This window comes from Caloenas nicobarica, chromosome 9 (assembly GCF_036013445.1).
Source record: "Caloenas nicobarica isolate bCalNic1 chromosome 9, bCalNic1.hap1, whole genome shotgun sequence".
Classification (NCBI taxonomy): domain Eukaryota; kingdom Metazoa; phylum Chordata; class Aves; order Columbiformes; family Columbidae; genus Caloenas; species Caloenas nicobarica.
In genome coordinates, this window is record NC_088253.1 from 5,297,972 (window position 1) to 5,315,414 (window position 17,443).

Genomic DNA, 17,443 nt, shown 5'->3' on the forward strand with positions numbered 1-17,443 from the left:
CAGGGAGTGGGTTTGACTGTGAAATAGGGCCCTTGTGATAGAGGAAAATGTCCTTGGTCCACAGAGACAATTCCCTCCCTGCTGTTTCTCAGGTGGGAAGGGTGCAGAAGGCAGTTCTGTGTTCACGTGAGGTCAGGTATTGCCCGTCTTGCTTTTTAGCTCTGCCCCGAGGAGCACACGACGCTACGTCGCAGGAGCTGTTTGTAGACTTAGTCCAAGTTTTGTAGACTTAGTCCAAGCAGGTGCCCCTCACGTGCTGCCATCAGTCTGACACTGCAGAGCTAAACCTGCGTGTGACACATCACGGCGCGTATTCCTCTTCAACCATGACAAGAGGCTGAAATCAAAGGAAAACTAATTTTCAAACCTCTTTTCACTACTTTCCCGTCACTGTTTTCCATTACCAAGGACTGGATACTTCTTAATTGATGCTTCCAATTCACAGTAATTAATTGTAGCTAGACTTCTTTTCATCTCTTGAAATACAGAATATCACAATGGGCTCAAACAGAAGAGTGTAAAAGCAATCTATATTACCGCTAAATAATCATATTCACCGGTTTTTATCTTAGCTTTACATACCTTTCATCTGCTTTACAAACATTAAAACTCATTTAATATGCTTTTAAAAAATGAATAAGGTACTATAAAAAGAGCATATTAATGGCTGTATATATAACTTTTTGTAATTTTAGTCAGGTCTATTAGCTGGTGTACTGTAAATCAAATTAAGTATAAATATTAGTACTGACAATGTGTGTATAATTACTTTTTAATCTTGACTGCCTGAACATGTATTCATTGTAAAGGAGTAGGCGCAAACCTCTGAGCCATATCTAGGCGTACAAATGGCACATTTGGTGAACGCTACTGTAATTCATACATACATTGCTCATACATAACCCTGTGATGACTTACTTGTGGTTTTTCGTAGTTCAGCATACAAAACTCTTGAAAGAATTTCAGACCTACTTTAAAGAAAATTAGTGACTGGGAACTTAGATCACATTTTCTGATTTCTTACAGTTTCTTCATCTGAAAATACATAAATTCTCCCATTACAAATAATATAGGGTCGAGGGGTTATTTTTCCCCCTTTCCAACACCTTGTGAAAGTCCTACCAAGACAGAAATTCCACTGTACACTTTTGATAATAACTCTTTTGTAAACTCGCAAAGGACAGAGGTCACTCAGGCAACCATTCTAGCATGAGGATAAAATGAGTATATACTTTTAAAGTAAAGCCCTTATATTGTTATTAAACGTCATAGTTAAAGAGCTTTCAACCACTCTGAGAAATATATTCTATATATGATGGAAAATATCATTCAAGTCCTAAAATGTGTTGTCTTTGCATTTACTGGATATTCTGAAACATAACTAATTAATCAGGTTAATTAAAAAAAACCCCACAACTATTTTTATTTTACTATTCCCTTTCTATTAAACACTCTACAAAAGCATGTGCTGGCAAAGATGATAATGATTCCTTATTGTACTGCATGAACACCTTAAGCTTCTTAATAAAAGAAAATGTATTCTTTTATCCTCCAGGTTAAAAAAAAAATATATAGATAAAAAATTATCAGACTGAAACAACTGCAGTAGAATAGGATTTATGTCATTTATCATCAGTAATCTGCCCATAGAAAGGCAGAAGAATTCAATGTACATTAGAACTATGCACCATACCAAAGAAGGTCAAGTTTAAAGATGTAATGTAAACTAAAAGGATAGATTTTATTGACCGAAGGCAGCTTTTAAATCTTTCAAAACTCAATATTTGTTGGCCAAATCAGCAGTGATACAAAGAAAAAGGGGAGTTTAAATATTTGAGACCAAAATATCTGAGCCAATCTTCTTGCACCTATAAATTCATGTAGATGATGAAAAGCTAAGCCTGTTGACAAACCCCAGTAAATGAAACAGGTTGAACAGCTCTAGCAGTATCGTGTAACAGTGAAGTATCCAGACCCATCTTCCTACACTTCCCTGTGTGTCCCACAATGTCCAAATTTAGGCAACTTCCGATTTTGGGTCATGAGAGAATTTTTTTTTTCACATTGGAAAAATCTGCTGGTGATATAGGAGTCTCTTCTTTTATTGAAAGGCTACAAAGCCTAGAGGGAGTTAAAAAGATTAAAAATAGTATCTTAATATTAAGACGTACTATAGATCTGTCCATCAACTGATCGTGCCTGCTCCTACCATAGGCTGCAAGGTCCCTCCTGGAGAGCACTGGCAGATGCCCAGAGCTGCTTCAACTTAAAAGGATTTTTATGAAGTCTCTGTATTTTGACATGGCACCTTGTACCTTTGAGGTTGCATGGAGACTTGGAAGTCTGCAGAATCCAGACAATACAAGACCTACTACAAACTGCTGGTTGTTTGGAGGAGCCTGTGTTAGCCCCAACACTGCATATTGGTGACACCTAAGGGTTGGGAAGAGAAGATAATGCTGTCTTCGCACTGTTAAAGTAATGAGGATTCGTCCTGTAAATACTACTTCATCTTTCAAATTTTCCCTGTTTCTCTTTATTTTTAATCTATTTGTCCCCAATTAATCGCACGCAAAAGTCTATTTTTACATATATTCACACTCAAAATCCTCAAGTGCCTTAATTCAACTTACAACCACACACAAACACTTAAAGCTTGAGTTCAGTTCTTGATTTCAGGCCCTCTAGGAATATTAACCTTAAAACTAAGGCCACAGTTCACTTATTCCCCCAAGTCCTGTGAATGGCAAAGACCCAGGACACAATCCCCAAAAAGGAGCAAGATTTGGTCAGTTTTCATGTGAAAGTTCAGGAAATACCTTTTCCTCTGAGGCTGCAAGCTAAAGACGTTACAAATAGCCTCTTTATTTCATTCCATCTTTTCATGGGAGAATTCCTGCTTAAGTTTCCTAATGGCATGAATGAAAATTCTTACAGTTATGATTTCATATAGATCAAAGACATGTCCTGCAATAATATTGTTTAATATATTTTTAAAAGATTTGTTCTTTTTCGGTATTTTGACTTGTCAGCTGTATGAAAAGAATGGAAAGATAAAATAGATTGCTAATAGCATAACAACTGTGTCAGTTTAAAAAAAAAAAAAAATGCAGAGTTTGGCCTAAATCTGTAAATCTAAAAGGCTGAAGTCATGTCAACCTGCTTTTGTCACATAATGGCAAAATAATTCAGTTTCCAGATGCAGGCAAAGATAAAAAGATGCACCCATGGAAAAGAGAATGGAAATAGACTATGTATTTAAAAAAAAAAAAAATCTTAAGACATCATAACATGATAAAATGAATTAATAGTATGAGTGTAGGAAAACAACCAAGAAAACCAAGGAGTTCATCTTGGAAGTTGTGATTTTGTTACTAAATGTTAATTTCGAAAGTTTACTACGTGTCCTAAAAGAGAATGCTAGGATAAACTATGAGCTGTTCTTGATCTCAGAAAAGAAGGAATTCTTACACAGATTTAACAGATCTTTTAAATCCACCTCACGCTATAAAGATCATAGAACCTCTTGCAGACCCATTGCATCTGTACGCAGACTAAAACCTTCTCTTGCACACTATGGCTTTGAGACACAGAAGAGCATTATAGAAAACCATAAGAATGTGCTCCAAAAATCCCACAGAAAAAAACCTGAGTTGTTCTCCAGTAAAGGCAGGTATCTTATCAAGAAGAAACAGGTGGGAATGGCGCTCAGAATACACAGGTAAAATGCAATGAAATTATAAAGTTATATTGCGAAATTGTCACAGTATTGGAGTACAACAGCCCTCCAAATCGCTTAACATCTTCATACAAAAAAGTGGAATAGATAAATGACCAAAAGCCCCATGAAGGACGTGGAAACGCAGCTGTCCTGCATGTTTAAGACCAAAGAAGTTCAGTGCATAGTTCTATTAGCAATTCACTAAGTTTAGTGCCTTATTTCAGTGAGAGTTAAATGCAAATTCTCTTGGGTGTCTTTGAAAATCTCTGCCAGAATTCTTTAGACTTATAGCTTGGAAAGTACTTTTAACAGAGGAGGGGTTAAATGAAATCACCTCTTCCCAATAGCCTAAAGAAATTCAATTCCAGGGTTTTTTTTCCCTTTAGTCGAAAATCAGATTTGAATGCTCTGATTCCTCATACATCTTCAAGATTTATTCATGAATCACAGCTGAACGCACTATATGTTGTATTTATATGAACAAACACATATATTAAAAAAAATAATAATTTCCATAATCTAGATAGATGTGTGTTTGTTGGTGTCTGAAAGAATATCAATCGTGTAAGTTGTAAGTATTCAGTTACTCTTAAAAACACCATTCAGGCTTTGTAAGACATATAACTACAGCATAAGCAATGACCTTTAAGTGTATCTTCTTTCCCATTATCTCTACACTGCAATAGTGATACTGAAATCTTTGTAATATCTGCACAGACACTATTTATTTTAAAATCATTTCACCCTATAAACCAACCATAGTTTTATTAACAATAGCAAGGATTTGATATAGTATTCGAAGAAATACTAACATACCATTCACCTTAGCTTCTTTTACAAAGAATCTCTTAGTTCATTTGTATTTCAGCAAAAGGGCACATGATAATTTTAATTCTTTATTAAACTTTTTCAATTAAATTTCTAAAACCTTATCAAGTGTAGAGCATCTTCAGGGAACAAAACTTTCATAATAACAATACCGTGGAAGCTTGTAATCTTTAAAATGACTCATTCACTATGATTAATTTACCCTTTATTTGTATCTGTATATCTAAAGGGCAAATGTCACTTTTAGAGTTATTATTTCAGACAGAAAATTTTATACAGAATTTTACTTTAGATGTAGGTCACATCATTTATGAGTAACTGTCATGACTGACTCACTGCATTTTCTGTCAATGTTGAGTTTCTTCCTGTTTCAGAAATATCTCTTGAAGAAGAAACATTGCTTACAGGCTGTGAAAGACATCACACAGCTAAGCCAAGAAATATTTCTCCAATTGACAGAGGCCAAGTATTGGCGTACTATGAATACTCCAAAAGTAACACTGAACACCGTATGTCTTTGCTGCAACAAAGTCGTTACAGGATTTTGCACTGATTGCATGAGCAGCTTTTAAAACTGGTGAAGGCTGAAGTGCTTTTCTGTAGGCCATGGTATAAGAAGTTTTAATAAACTACAACTAATGTTAAAACAGCCACTATGGCCATGTTTTTTTCAAAACATGGCATATAACTATCGGCAACAATCCCCTCACACACATACTGATATAAAAATCAAGACATGCTTTAAAATCGTCTCCTTTAGTAACAAGATGAAGTGCAAAAAGAGAGAATGAGGGTATAGAGCAATGCCCAGACGTTTGCGCCTTGGGAGAACACCAAGTTCTGTGGATGGCAAGAGTGCAAGCATTAAAAAAAAAAAATTTAAAAAAAAAAAATCAGGCTGTATTTCAGGAGAGTGCTACTGCCAGTAATCCACCTATGTTTAAATAATTTCTTTATTTACCAGGACCTGTATTAAAATTCCTCATATGATTAAAATTATGATCAGCAACAGCACTTTGAGTGACTACCTTCAAGGAGAAGGGTTATTTCCTCAGAGTCACACAGTCAGCGACCCACACGTGGGCACGATTTCCAGGCTCTTTTCCAGTCCTTTTAAATCCATCCTGCCCGAACACACAGCCTTTCCAAACAGCACAATGCACAATCTGGCAACAGGTAGAACAGGGCAAAAATCTAATTTCTAATCCAGTACTTCATCAGATTATGACCCATCTCCTGGAGCAGGACATCACTTCTGATGTTCTAAGTGTGTATGAGTTGGAAGATGTCCTGAAGAGAGTCAAGAACCAAGCTGCTATTATTGTTACCTTTTTCTCCCTGCTGAACATCCACAAATGGTTTCTCAGCTGCATTTAATCCACAAGCAAAACTGACCAAGTCAGTAGCAACTACTCTAAAAAAAGATTTATTTTGCTTATACTACTTGCTTGATCAGGCTGATTTCTTTCCCAGTCTCTTTTCTTCCCATTGTCTTCAGCATCTGCCTACAACTCTCTTTCCATTTATTACCAGCACTGGTATCTTGCTGTATTTCATTGCCATGGTGTGTGTGGCCTTGCCTAGTTATCAGTTCATTTCACAGCTCAGTTGTTTGAACTACTGCCAAAATGACTGGTTCATGTCTTCGTTACAAGCTTTGGAAAAGTTGATAACTTGGACAGAGACATTTTTTTCTTTCTATGCAGTCTCTCTTCCAGATGGTTGACGTTACTTTGAGCAGTCCTCTCTTTTCAGTTTTGAAATTATTTGGTCTGGCAGGGACTTTTATTTTGTATTTTTAGAGTCTACAAGCTGGATTTGTATCCCATCTAAATTTGCCTTTTGATGTCAGTGAAGCTACAGAAACTTGCATAGTGTGATGATCTTGCTTCATCAGTGGTTCAATTATAACTCCAAATTAAGCTGAAAACACTTCTCAAATAGTTTGAATTTGTACCATTAACTCAAAGATCATTTTTTTTCCCAAATCACGCACTTATTACTAGATCATCAGCTAATATTATTAGTCAAACATAGCTGGAAGTAGGATTTTCCTGCTATGGGCAAGTGACTTGAAGTGCCCCAGCCAGCTTTCTGTTCCTTATCTAATCATCTTTTGGATGTAAGAAAGGCAGAGTTTAAGATGTAGTACAAGACACACAACTGCATTACATAGGACATTCATGACGATCTATGTTAGGTTATTACTGTTCTTTCTAAGATATATCATGTGTTTAAAGTCAATGATGAATACTTAAATTTGCCTAAGAGATCGGACAAGAAGTATTTTGAGTTGATTTCAACATAATTTAGATATTCAAAGCTAATAAAAAGAAATTGGAATTAACAAAATATTACTTTGAAGGATCTATCTGTATCTAAACAGAATGCCATAATAGGCATTTTGGGTGACTTAACAGTCTCTTAGGCCACCTGAGCTATTATAAGCTTCTGTAAATAAAACTCATAGAATATAAGTGTAGGATCTATATGTGTAATGTATCTATAACATATGTACGTACACACAATGGACAACTTTGCAGTTTGAGTCCACCTGAGGTGTACAAGCTTCTGTAAATAAAGCTGGTAGAAGCATAAACTCACGAGTGATAAATTGAAAAAATACACCCGGTCTTCTGATTTTAGCATAAATATCAAGAATGCATTTACAGTCCTGAACCACCTCACTGGGAAAGCAGACGATGCCCACACGTTCTCATCCTGAGTTTCCTCTGCCGCCAGAGAGGCCACTCAGCACATGTTGGAGCTGTCATGTGTTTCAGCACGAATTTTCCAACAGCAACAAAACCAGCGGGTAGAATTTAGGTCTCATTGTCATGTGTGAGAGCTTTCCATGGGCTTTAACTGAGCCAGGATTTCATCCAGGGCTTTGCAATTACTGTTTCACTATATTATTTCCTCTGGACTAGATGATTGTGACACAGTTTTGTTTCAAAAAAAGAAACACTGGCAAAACAGAAAATCCTTCTCCACAAAAACACAATAATTCTTCCCATTTCCAGTATAAATGTTCAAATCTTCAAATGTTTTCTTTCAAAATACAGCTACTAAAAGCTCTTTCAAAAAAAAAAATTGAAATTATGCCAGAAAGTCTACAAGGTATATTTAAGGATTAAAAAATTCTTTATTGGTGAGAAAAAGCTTTGAGACTTGAATCATTCAGCCTTGAAAAACAGAAGGATAAGAAAAGACTTCATAATGTGTAGCTAGGAGAGAGCTGTTTATACTACAGGAGACTAATGAGAACTCAGTGATCTGAATCTAGTAGATACATTTAGAAATTGTATTAGATAAATATGAGGAAGAAGTATAGGCTTTGTCAGTCTGGGGCTCTGATATAGACTGTAAATTGCTTAATGTCCCTTTGTCTCAGCTCCTTCTTATGTGAAACAGACTGTTTCCTTTGCCCACTTTGCCCATTAGCACTGGGGAACTGTGGCTGCTCTCCCTGCCTGTATCCACACAACATCTCGGTGGTGTACGGATGGTGGCTCCTAGGGACCAGAAAAATACAAATAACAATGACTTTGAAAAAGAAAAGTCCATATTGTTTGGAAATTTTCTTCAAGATTGCTTTGAAGCAAGATCAGAATACACAGTTAAAGAAGCCCGGTCTAGCGTGTACTTACAATAATATTTCAAAAAGATATATGACTTAAACCAGTTATTTCCTGCAGTAGCTTTTGGGTCTGTAAGGAACCGACACATTTCTTAAATTTTAATCGATTAGCAATTTACAAATCAGTCAAACAATCGAATCAACTGGCTTTTTCACCTTAGTCAGTTGTAACAATACGTTTGTCTCCAGTGACAACAGAGCAACTTGCCAATACTGATCACATTTTTTAAAAAATAAATAAAAAATACAGTTTTCCCTGAAATAACAAAGAACCTTTAATTAGGCTAACATCTTTCCCAACTGGCTTCTTGAATAAATACTTGAAGTCATTTGATTCAGTGGTAAAATGCAAATGAAATGCATTAACTACACAAATACTCAGCTTCTCTGCAGGTAGATTAATGTCTTCTAATTCAGGAACTCCTAAATCTATGGCTTGTGTTAATCTTTTTTTGCCTTGTATACTACCAGGACTCATGCATAACAAGCGATTTATGCATCTTGTTCGGTTTTGGACTTCTGTCTTAGAAAAACATGTTTACCACAGCTTTGTAACCACAGTGATTTTCACTGATGAGAGATATTTCTAAGGCCATTGCACTTTTATACCAGTGTTTGCAGCCACTATACTGAGCACTATAATCAGTATATTGTGATTATGCAGCTGTGCAAGAGTCACCAAAACAAGTTTAGGAATGACTACAGCTCAAGACAGGAACTCATTTACCATCCAAAATACAGTAACCACCCTCCAAAAGTTTGTATTTACCAAAGACCCTTCCCAATTACAACATCTAAGGTTCTCTCCTGTGTATTTTATAATAAAGACTCACAGACAACTTACTAATTGACTCTGCAGCTGTAAGATGACCCAGGGTGCCACTCACTTCTTAATACTCAGACTTTCCTTATTCATGACATCATGTCATGTATCAAATTAAAAAAGGACCTTTTATTTCCTGTTCCTTTGAGCAGTAAGTATTCACCCTGCATTTCTTCTGCAAACTAAAGAAAGGTGAGCAGTGTGCTAAAGCATGTACTGCAGGGAGCAGAAGAATTGAATTCTTTCTAGTTATTAGAAATAGAATTTAATAAAAAAAGTATTAAACTCATTGTACCTGGTCCAATGAAAACAGAAATGTCATGTGAATATGAAAAAAGATCATACAGTATGGAATATGGAAAATGTTTGAACAATAATCACTTCGGTTTGACATTATTCTTTACAACAGCTTGGAGAGCACAGCTTTTGTTTGAGGACTCCGACATTAAGTGAAAAGGCTCAAGGAAAAAAAAACTACTGGATTCCAGGTTTGATAATATTTTAAGGTAGAATTGTCATTTCCACTACTATTGGATTCTGGCAGATGGTAGGGTTGGGCAAGTACACCTCTCTGAAAGTACTGAGAGCCTTAAATTCAAATTGAGGTCAAAAATTGGTTATGCTAATTCCACAGCAAAGGTGGCTACTCTTGTACTTACAAACAGTAACTTGTACTAGGAAAAAAAGAAAAAAAGGTGCCAAAACCAAACACTACTAAAAACAGTCATCTGACCTCCAAAAGAGAAATATGGATTGAAATAAGTACAGACTCCTGGTAAAATAACACAGGGTCCCATTCCCTGAACGGACGTACACCAGTCACACAGTGCCCTCAGAGACAGTCTAAACGTTGCTCTTTGAAATACTGAAAGAGTGTAGGAGAAAAATAGGGTGTATGCTTACAACTTAGGAAACATTGGAATCACTGTATAACAGATAAGAGTCAAGTGCTCTTCTGCGTCCTTTGTATTTATGATCTGTTTATGGATCAATGTGACTCAAAAGAAAAAAGGAAAAAAACAAAAAGCCGCAAACACATAACACCCAAAAAACTACTACCCCCATCACTGAAAGCTAAAGTAGACCTCAGACTACAGGCAGACAGACACAAATATATGACTGGGAACAGATCTTGATGTCAAATCCCAGAGCCCACATTGTGGTACCAGTGCCCAGCAGTACAAGGCGATGGGGATGAAGCGGGAGGTGTTTCACAGCTGGGGTGGACAGGGTGAACGTCAGTAAGATTATCTGTTTGTAATAAAGAGTAACTTTGCTATTTCCACACCACAGCTGTGCCCCTGGAGTGGGCACGGATGTCAAATGGGAACACCTCACCAGGTCCAAAAATGGCAGATCCAAACACCAGGTGCTGAAGCTATCAAGAAGGAAGAAGGTTTGACAGTTACTGCCAGAAAAAGGTCCCCATTTCATTATTTTTACTATGCTCAGTATCAGCTTTGTTGCCCCTAGGTCACCGCATGGCTCATGTCACCTTCTACCACGTCTGCAGCACAGCCTACGGCAACGCGGGATAAACAGCATTTGTAGACACATGTGGGTGCAATCTCATTCATGCAAGCAAACAACAAAATACGTCTCCTCCTTTTTTTCCCCATCTAGGAAGAATCTTCTTTTCCCCCTTATCCATGCTATCTATTTCAAAATTCACATTTACAATCTCACTTAGTTTCTAACTCTCTCTGCTAAAACCTGCACTCGGCTACTGTGAGTTTTGCAGACCTCTGGACATTTGACAGTACATGGGCAGGATGGATTTGGGGAGTCTGTTTTTAACTTCAATACAGAATGTATGTATCTGATCAGACTACATAAAACTACTACAGAAAAATGTGCATTACAGTTTCAAAATCAAGTCCTTAGTATTTATTTGGCCTGTGCAAATTTCAAGTAGTATTAAATATATTTTTGAGATAGTTCAGACAGAATAATTTAAATGAGAATGCCACACAAGTTGAAGAATAAAATTAAGATGTAGATTATTAAGATTCTAAAAAAGGACAGTAAACCTGCCCCAATATTAGCTCTGTAGCAAAGCAAGGAGAAAGCCACTAAAAAAACCCAAAACAAACCAAACACTTCCACTTCTCATTCATCTGAGTAAACTGTGAATTAGCAGAGACCCTAACAGCAGGTGCAAATCGTAATGCGGCTTTTATTCTACACATGATCTCATGTTATCATCATCGGGAACTCAGCAAATGGATTGAAGTTGCGCAGCCATAACTCTTAACTGTGACACACTAGCACACTTGTTAGAATTACCTGGAACACAGCAAGTGCTTGGTAAGAGAACCAGGCCACAGCACAAATGCAATGTGTTCTTTAGGCCAAATCTCTCACTATGAAGAAAGCTGGGAAAATGCAAAGATTTTTGGTCTATAAAGGAAATAAGCAGCATGCAAAAAACTAAAATGCTATTTCTGACGTGACATATTTTAATGAAGTGATACTGTCAGATTATCTGGACAGCAAAAGGTTTGCGTGTCCTAGTTACTAAGTGTAGATAGCGTTCAATTCTAGAACTGTCAAAACCCTTTCATAGCATTTTAATTTGCAAAAGAACCTGACTTTGCTATGGAAATGTTATGATAAAGCCTAAAAAGAATTTATCTGATTAAAGAAGAATGTATTACCATCATGCGGAGATTTGCTTCAAATCTTGTATAACAGCAATAATAAATACAACCCACTTCTGTACAAAAACAGATAATAGGAACACAAGGGAAAAAAGAACTTGAAATTTTCTTTGATAAGATTATATTTCAGAAATGACGGGAAGAATATTTACCCACAAATAAGGTTTATTAAAAAAAAAACACCTAAGATGCTACCATCTCCCTAGTAACATCTGCTTGTCAAAGTACTATGCAATCAAGTCAGCAGCTGTAGACTGACAATCACCTACTGTAATATATTTTGGATTACAGATTCAGGATCATTTAGAGATGTTGATTCCTAGTGGTTATGTATAAATTACAATATGTACTAAGTTACCTAAAGAATATTTTAATTCTAAAATTTAAATAGTGTCTCAGTGATAAATGAAAACACCATCTGCAGCTTCATAATAATTTGTGAATTGAGTATAGAGTATATAGAATTAAAATCACTGCTGTCATCCCATAAGTTTTAAGGTAAGCCACCTAATGCAGTCATTCACAAACATCAACACAGTCTATGAAAAAACTGTGCTCATGAGTTTTATGGCTATACAAGTAATTCTACAATAAATAAAACTTTGAAATACATTTTTCACCAGACCCCCAAAACCTGCTGATTTTGGAAGGTTTATACTTAAGCCACTTAACTGTCCTTCAAGATATGTTAGAAATGTGATATATGAAATCCAGGGTAAATATGAAACGTAAGTCTGCACGAATCAAAGACTGAGAAATTTATTATGAAAACAGGGGAAATAACTTGGCCAATGTAATGATAGATAGGCAATAATTTAATTTTCCTTGGTCCAGTGCAACACCAACATAGACTCAGCCCTAAATCTTTCTCTATATTTTCTGATTTTCCTCAGCACGCGAACACATACGTGCAGAAAAAAAAAAAATAATAATGAAAAAAGTATGAAAGTATGAGTCAGCCTCGTCTCTAATAGGTGAGTAGTTCAACTGCCGGTCAACTACGTAGCCTTTAGGATCTGGTTGCTTTCAATTAATACTGCCACCACCCCAACAAGGGCTGAAATCCTCATCAAGTCCACAGCACCCAGGAAGCCCAACTCCATCTTTCGGGCTTGAGCAGAGAAGGCAGGGAAACAAAAACCATAGAAAGATGCCAAAGTCATATTGCAAATAATAGGGGTGAGCAGAAGAAATAAGATCTTAGGATATCCTGGGCCTGGGTTGTTACGTACTGCTGATCGGAGAAGAGAGAACAGCAGAAATCTCGGCTCAGTGCGCTGTCCTTGGGCTCTGGCTCACCTGCCACTGGCAGATACAGATGGAGCTTTAACTAGAAGCAAAGATAATTTCAGGATATCCAAGTGGCCCTAATTGAAAAGATAACTATGGGAAATACACATGTACGCTGGAGAAGGAGAAAGAGAGAAAAAGCAAGCATAGCACGGAGATTGCGTACGAAATCTAGTAAAGACATTTTTAAAAGTCGCCCTGATCAGTTCTCTGAGGGAGTACACTGAAACAGCAAAATCTAATATACCACCTACTGTACTAAGGCAGCAATTCAGGTGGGTCACATATTTAGATTCTACACTTCAGCAGCAAACGTACAAAAAGATTTGTTATTAGAAGAAAACAGGGAATTATCCTCAACTCCCTTTCATGGAGAAGTTTTCAGAAATCAGTGCCTTTTTCTCCCTTTTTGCTAGAGATTTTCATGTGACTTGCTTTAATCACAGAGTTTGTAAAGCTCTTCAGCACTCCCCAGTAGCTCCATTAACTGGATGGGATTCAGTTCAGGTAGTTTTATTTCCTGACCCTCATCTAGATCAGCAGCTTTAACCAATGCCACCTCCCACATCTCCAGTTCTGAGGCTTGCTTTAAAAGTTGTTGTTTTGTTTTTAAACCTTCTGTCTAAGAAACAATTCCCTTGAATGTGCAAGTTTTGGTGGCAGTGACCCTGACTGGATACCTAGACTGCTGGGATTTTCACCCTTTTTCACGGCAACACGTGTATTTCCATGATTTCCCAAGTGTATCATATACATATTCCTCTAGGAATGAAAAATTCTCCCAATACTATTTCTCATCAATATCTTTCATCATTTGATCTGTAACTAACTGCTACACTTTCATGAAACAAATTCAGGCACAGTTCGCATTTCAAAGTAAAAAAAAAATAAATGGCTTAACACAAACAAATATGTTCACCCTATCAAAAAAAAAAAAAAAGAGTTAGTCACAGTGAATAACTTTGTCTGCATAGTACAGATTTTCATTCACTTCCAAAACTTCTCTACTGTCTTCCAGAGTCTCAAAAGTAGCCACTTCCAATAAATTCTTCTGTATGTGATTTCATAATAGGAAGCATCTTTTCATTCTAGTGCTTGGAAAAAATATAAATTCCCCCCTTCTAATTTGCAACAGACATTGAGTTTTATAGAGCACTATTCAGATGAGCTGAATAATCACACACCTGCATGAAATTTCCCACTAACTATTACAGCCTGAAAGAATCTACATGTCAGGCAAGAATCTTGATTTAGGCAGGAAATGACTAGAAGTCAAACATCATCCTACACTTAGCATGAAAAAACATCACATTAAGTGGGAAAAAAACCAACACAAACCAAATGCCAACAGGTAACTTTGATGGCTTACCCATTTTGTATCATTTTACAGGAGCTCTCTTGATTGTCTGACCCATGTGATACATTAGCATACATAAATCAAGCCCAATTATAAATTGCTGTGTTCATAAAGAAAGTGAAGGCTCGAGCTGATATTTCAAGACATGTTTGAGGCATGTAAATCAGTGTTTGTACTCAGTGTAGAATGAAAAATGGACTTGATCTGGATAGTGAGTGGCAGAGGCAAAAAATTAATTGTTCATTGCCAAAAAAAAAAAAAAAAAAAGAGTATTATGTGGTCTCTGAGAATTTAATTCTGCAACACTAAAGTTAGTCTTTACTCCTCTCCATAATCCAGCTGTTTGCAGAAGGTTTATTGAGGGGTCTGTGGGAGCAGAATACAGACATGCTCCTACACTTCATTTGGTTACTAAACACCATCACTCAGCACCACAGCTATTGCACGTAACAACTGCAAAAACAAAAGGGGTCTCATCCTATGTCATTATTTCTACTTGAGAAGGATACTATGATCTACAACTGAACAATCTCTGAGCAAAGGGCAACTGTAAATCCCACGATAAGATACCGGCTCTAATAGAGAGCACTGTCTTCGGGGGGCTGATAATAACTAGATGAATCACTGTAGACTCAGGGCACCAGACAGATCCTGGAATATGAATTTTCTTTCCTCACAGGAAGCAACAGTTTTCACAAACACTGAACAACGGTTGTTTTGAAGTCGTCTGCATATATGTGTGTGATTAATAGTGTAGCTCTTAATGGATCAAAATATTTGATACAAGCTTTTAACAACAAATTGTGCCTAAAGAAAGTGGAATTTGGCTCCAAACCCTTTCCCCTGTAGAGCTATTAACAAAAAAAGATCTCTAAGAATATATTGATATTAAACTAAGCAGATTCCTGAAACCTGAACTCATTCTGAGCCTTTTATCCCCATTTGAAAAATGTCTCTGATAACTGATACTTGCCCTGATATTGTCAGTTTTGTCTTTGTTAACATTTCAGCAATAAGTCTAAGGTAGATATCTTTCTAGACTCTTACTGGAGATCAGTAAACCTGGTCAAGTATATTTGGTTGAAACGCGCAACAAATTTCTGCCTCCAGATAACATGTTTTGGTATTGATCACCGAGACGGTACTTTTGAAACTGTGAGGAATCTATTCACCGTGTTGCCTCTCACCTCCATAAACTTGCAGAATTACAATGAACCTTCTTTACTCCTCTTATGTGTGAGCAGAAGAGGGCTAGTAAACAACATCACTTGATGCTACCACCAGCAAATTTAAGTGGTAAAAAGAGAGGAGCAATAGAGCAAATGCATTTATCAATGACATGAGAGGTTATCAAATACACAGTGTACTAGCAGGAAAAAGTTGTAGCAGAGATACATACTATATAGATCTGCTGGGATATTATTAAGCTACTTGAGTAGCCTTTAGAGTGGCCAAAACCACAAATCATTGCAAGCACAACATACATGATATTATTTTCTTTATTCCATGGCCATGACCTGCCTCACCTGGGGCTGTGTCTGACCCTATGTACCTCCTCCAGGCCTGATCCTGACACCTCCCTAGTGAGCTGACACCCTGTCCCCATCCCCACAGAGATGCCCAATGTCTAGGCTGGGGCTGCACCCCCAACCTCTCCTGCTCCTTTGCTGGGGCAGCAGGACAGATCACACCAGTACAAGGGTCCCCCACAGCTCCTGGGCCCCAGGGAGGAGCCGGCCCTCACTGTAACTTCACAGTCTCAAAACCATATTTTTTTTTAATTGCTTTTTTTTTCCCAAGAAAAACATCAAAACATTATTTGAAAATTTCACTAGTTCTTCTCCTAAATGATTTTTCATGATAAGATTAATGAAGTGACTCTTTTTCCACTTGTTTCAAATAAATTAGCTCCTGAGCATCCGTAATTGCCATGTTGCAAGCATTACCTATGAGCATAACCTCTCACATCACCTGCAGAAGAATTTTCTTCTTAGGTCAAAGGAAAGTCCTTTATTGAATACTACCCATGTTTTATAGGAACTCTGAAAAAATTATTTCTGTCCCATATGCCCATGTGATACCACATGACCTCAGGAGAAAATTGAGACAGATGTGCTTTACACTAATTGCTTTGGAGGTTCTCTGACACTGAAGGTCTGTAGTTATCTGTCAATTCTCCAAACCCCCTAAAGAAGCGCTCAATACACAGACTTTGCTCTATAAAAACTCAGCGTGAAATTACTAAGAAGAATTACCACTCAATTCCCTCTCCATCTTCCCATCCATGTGGTATTTGAAAGGTCGCTGCCCTTCAGGCAGCACTTCCATTTGTTCCAACACCCAGACAAGCCTTTGGTCTGTTTTGGGGACGAGGTCACGGCCACTCTCTCCATCCCTTTCAGCTGGCCACGTCTCAGGGATCCCACATGGATGACAAGAGGTAGCTGGAGAACATCCATGGCAGCACCTCTCCATGATGGGAACTGACCTGGGGCTAAGAATAGAAGAAGGGATAAAACGTGGCAGGGGGAACTACCAGAAAATTTTGTCTTGCCTGGAACTTATTCTCATATGTCTTGTAGCTTCTTTTCCTCTGACAGAGAAGGTACTTTGAGAATAAGAGAACCAAATAAAAGACATAGGGAGAGACAATATCTTTTATTTGATATAAATGAAATAAGTGACTAAACATTTGGGTGCACAGTCCCTTAACCAGATTAGACCTTCCAAAAAGTACAAATTTCAAGCTAAAACTAGTATTGGAATTGATAGCTCTTAGTGTAACCTACAATCAAACACAGATTTTAATAAAAATATACGTATAAAAGAGTAAAAATTATATCTAGGCTTGCCACATGTTAAAACAAATATTCACATACCGTAACTGTTTCAAGGAAATTATCACACTGTATTCTGTAAGCTGTCAGAGTATGTCTCAAGAGCAGCAGACTTAATATTACTCTCAGCTTTTACTAGATATGATAGTATCTGTTACATGTCTCCACAATTAGACATCTTCATTTTCACCTTCATGCTCTTTCATTTCATACCATTAGGCAGTGACTTCTTTCATGTAGGCCAGCTGGTGAAAAAGCAACATGCCTCTGTCAACAGCTGAATGTTT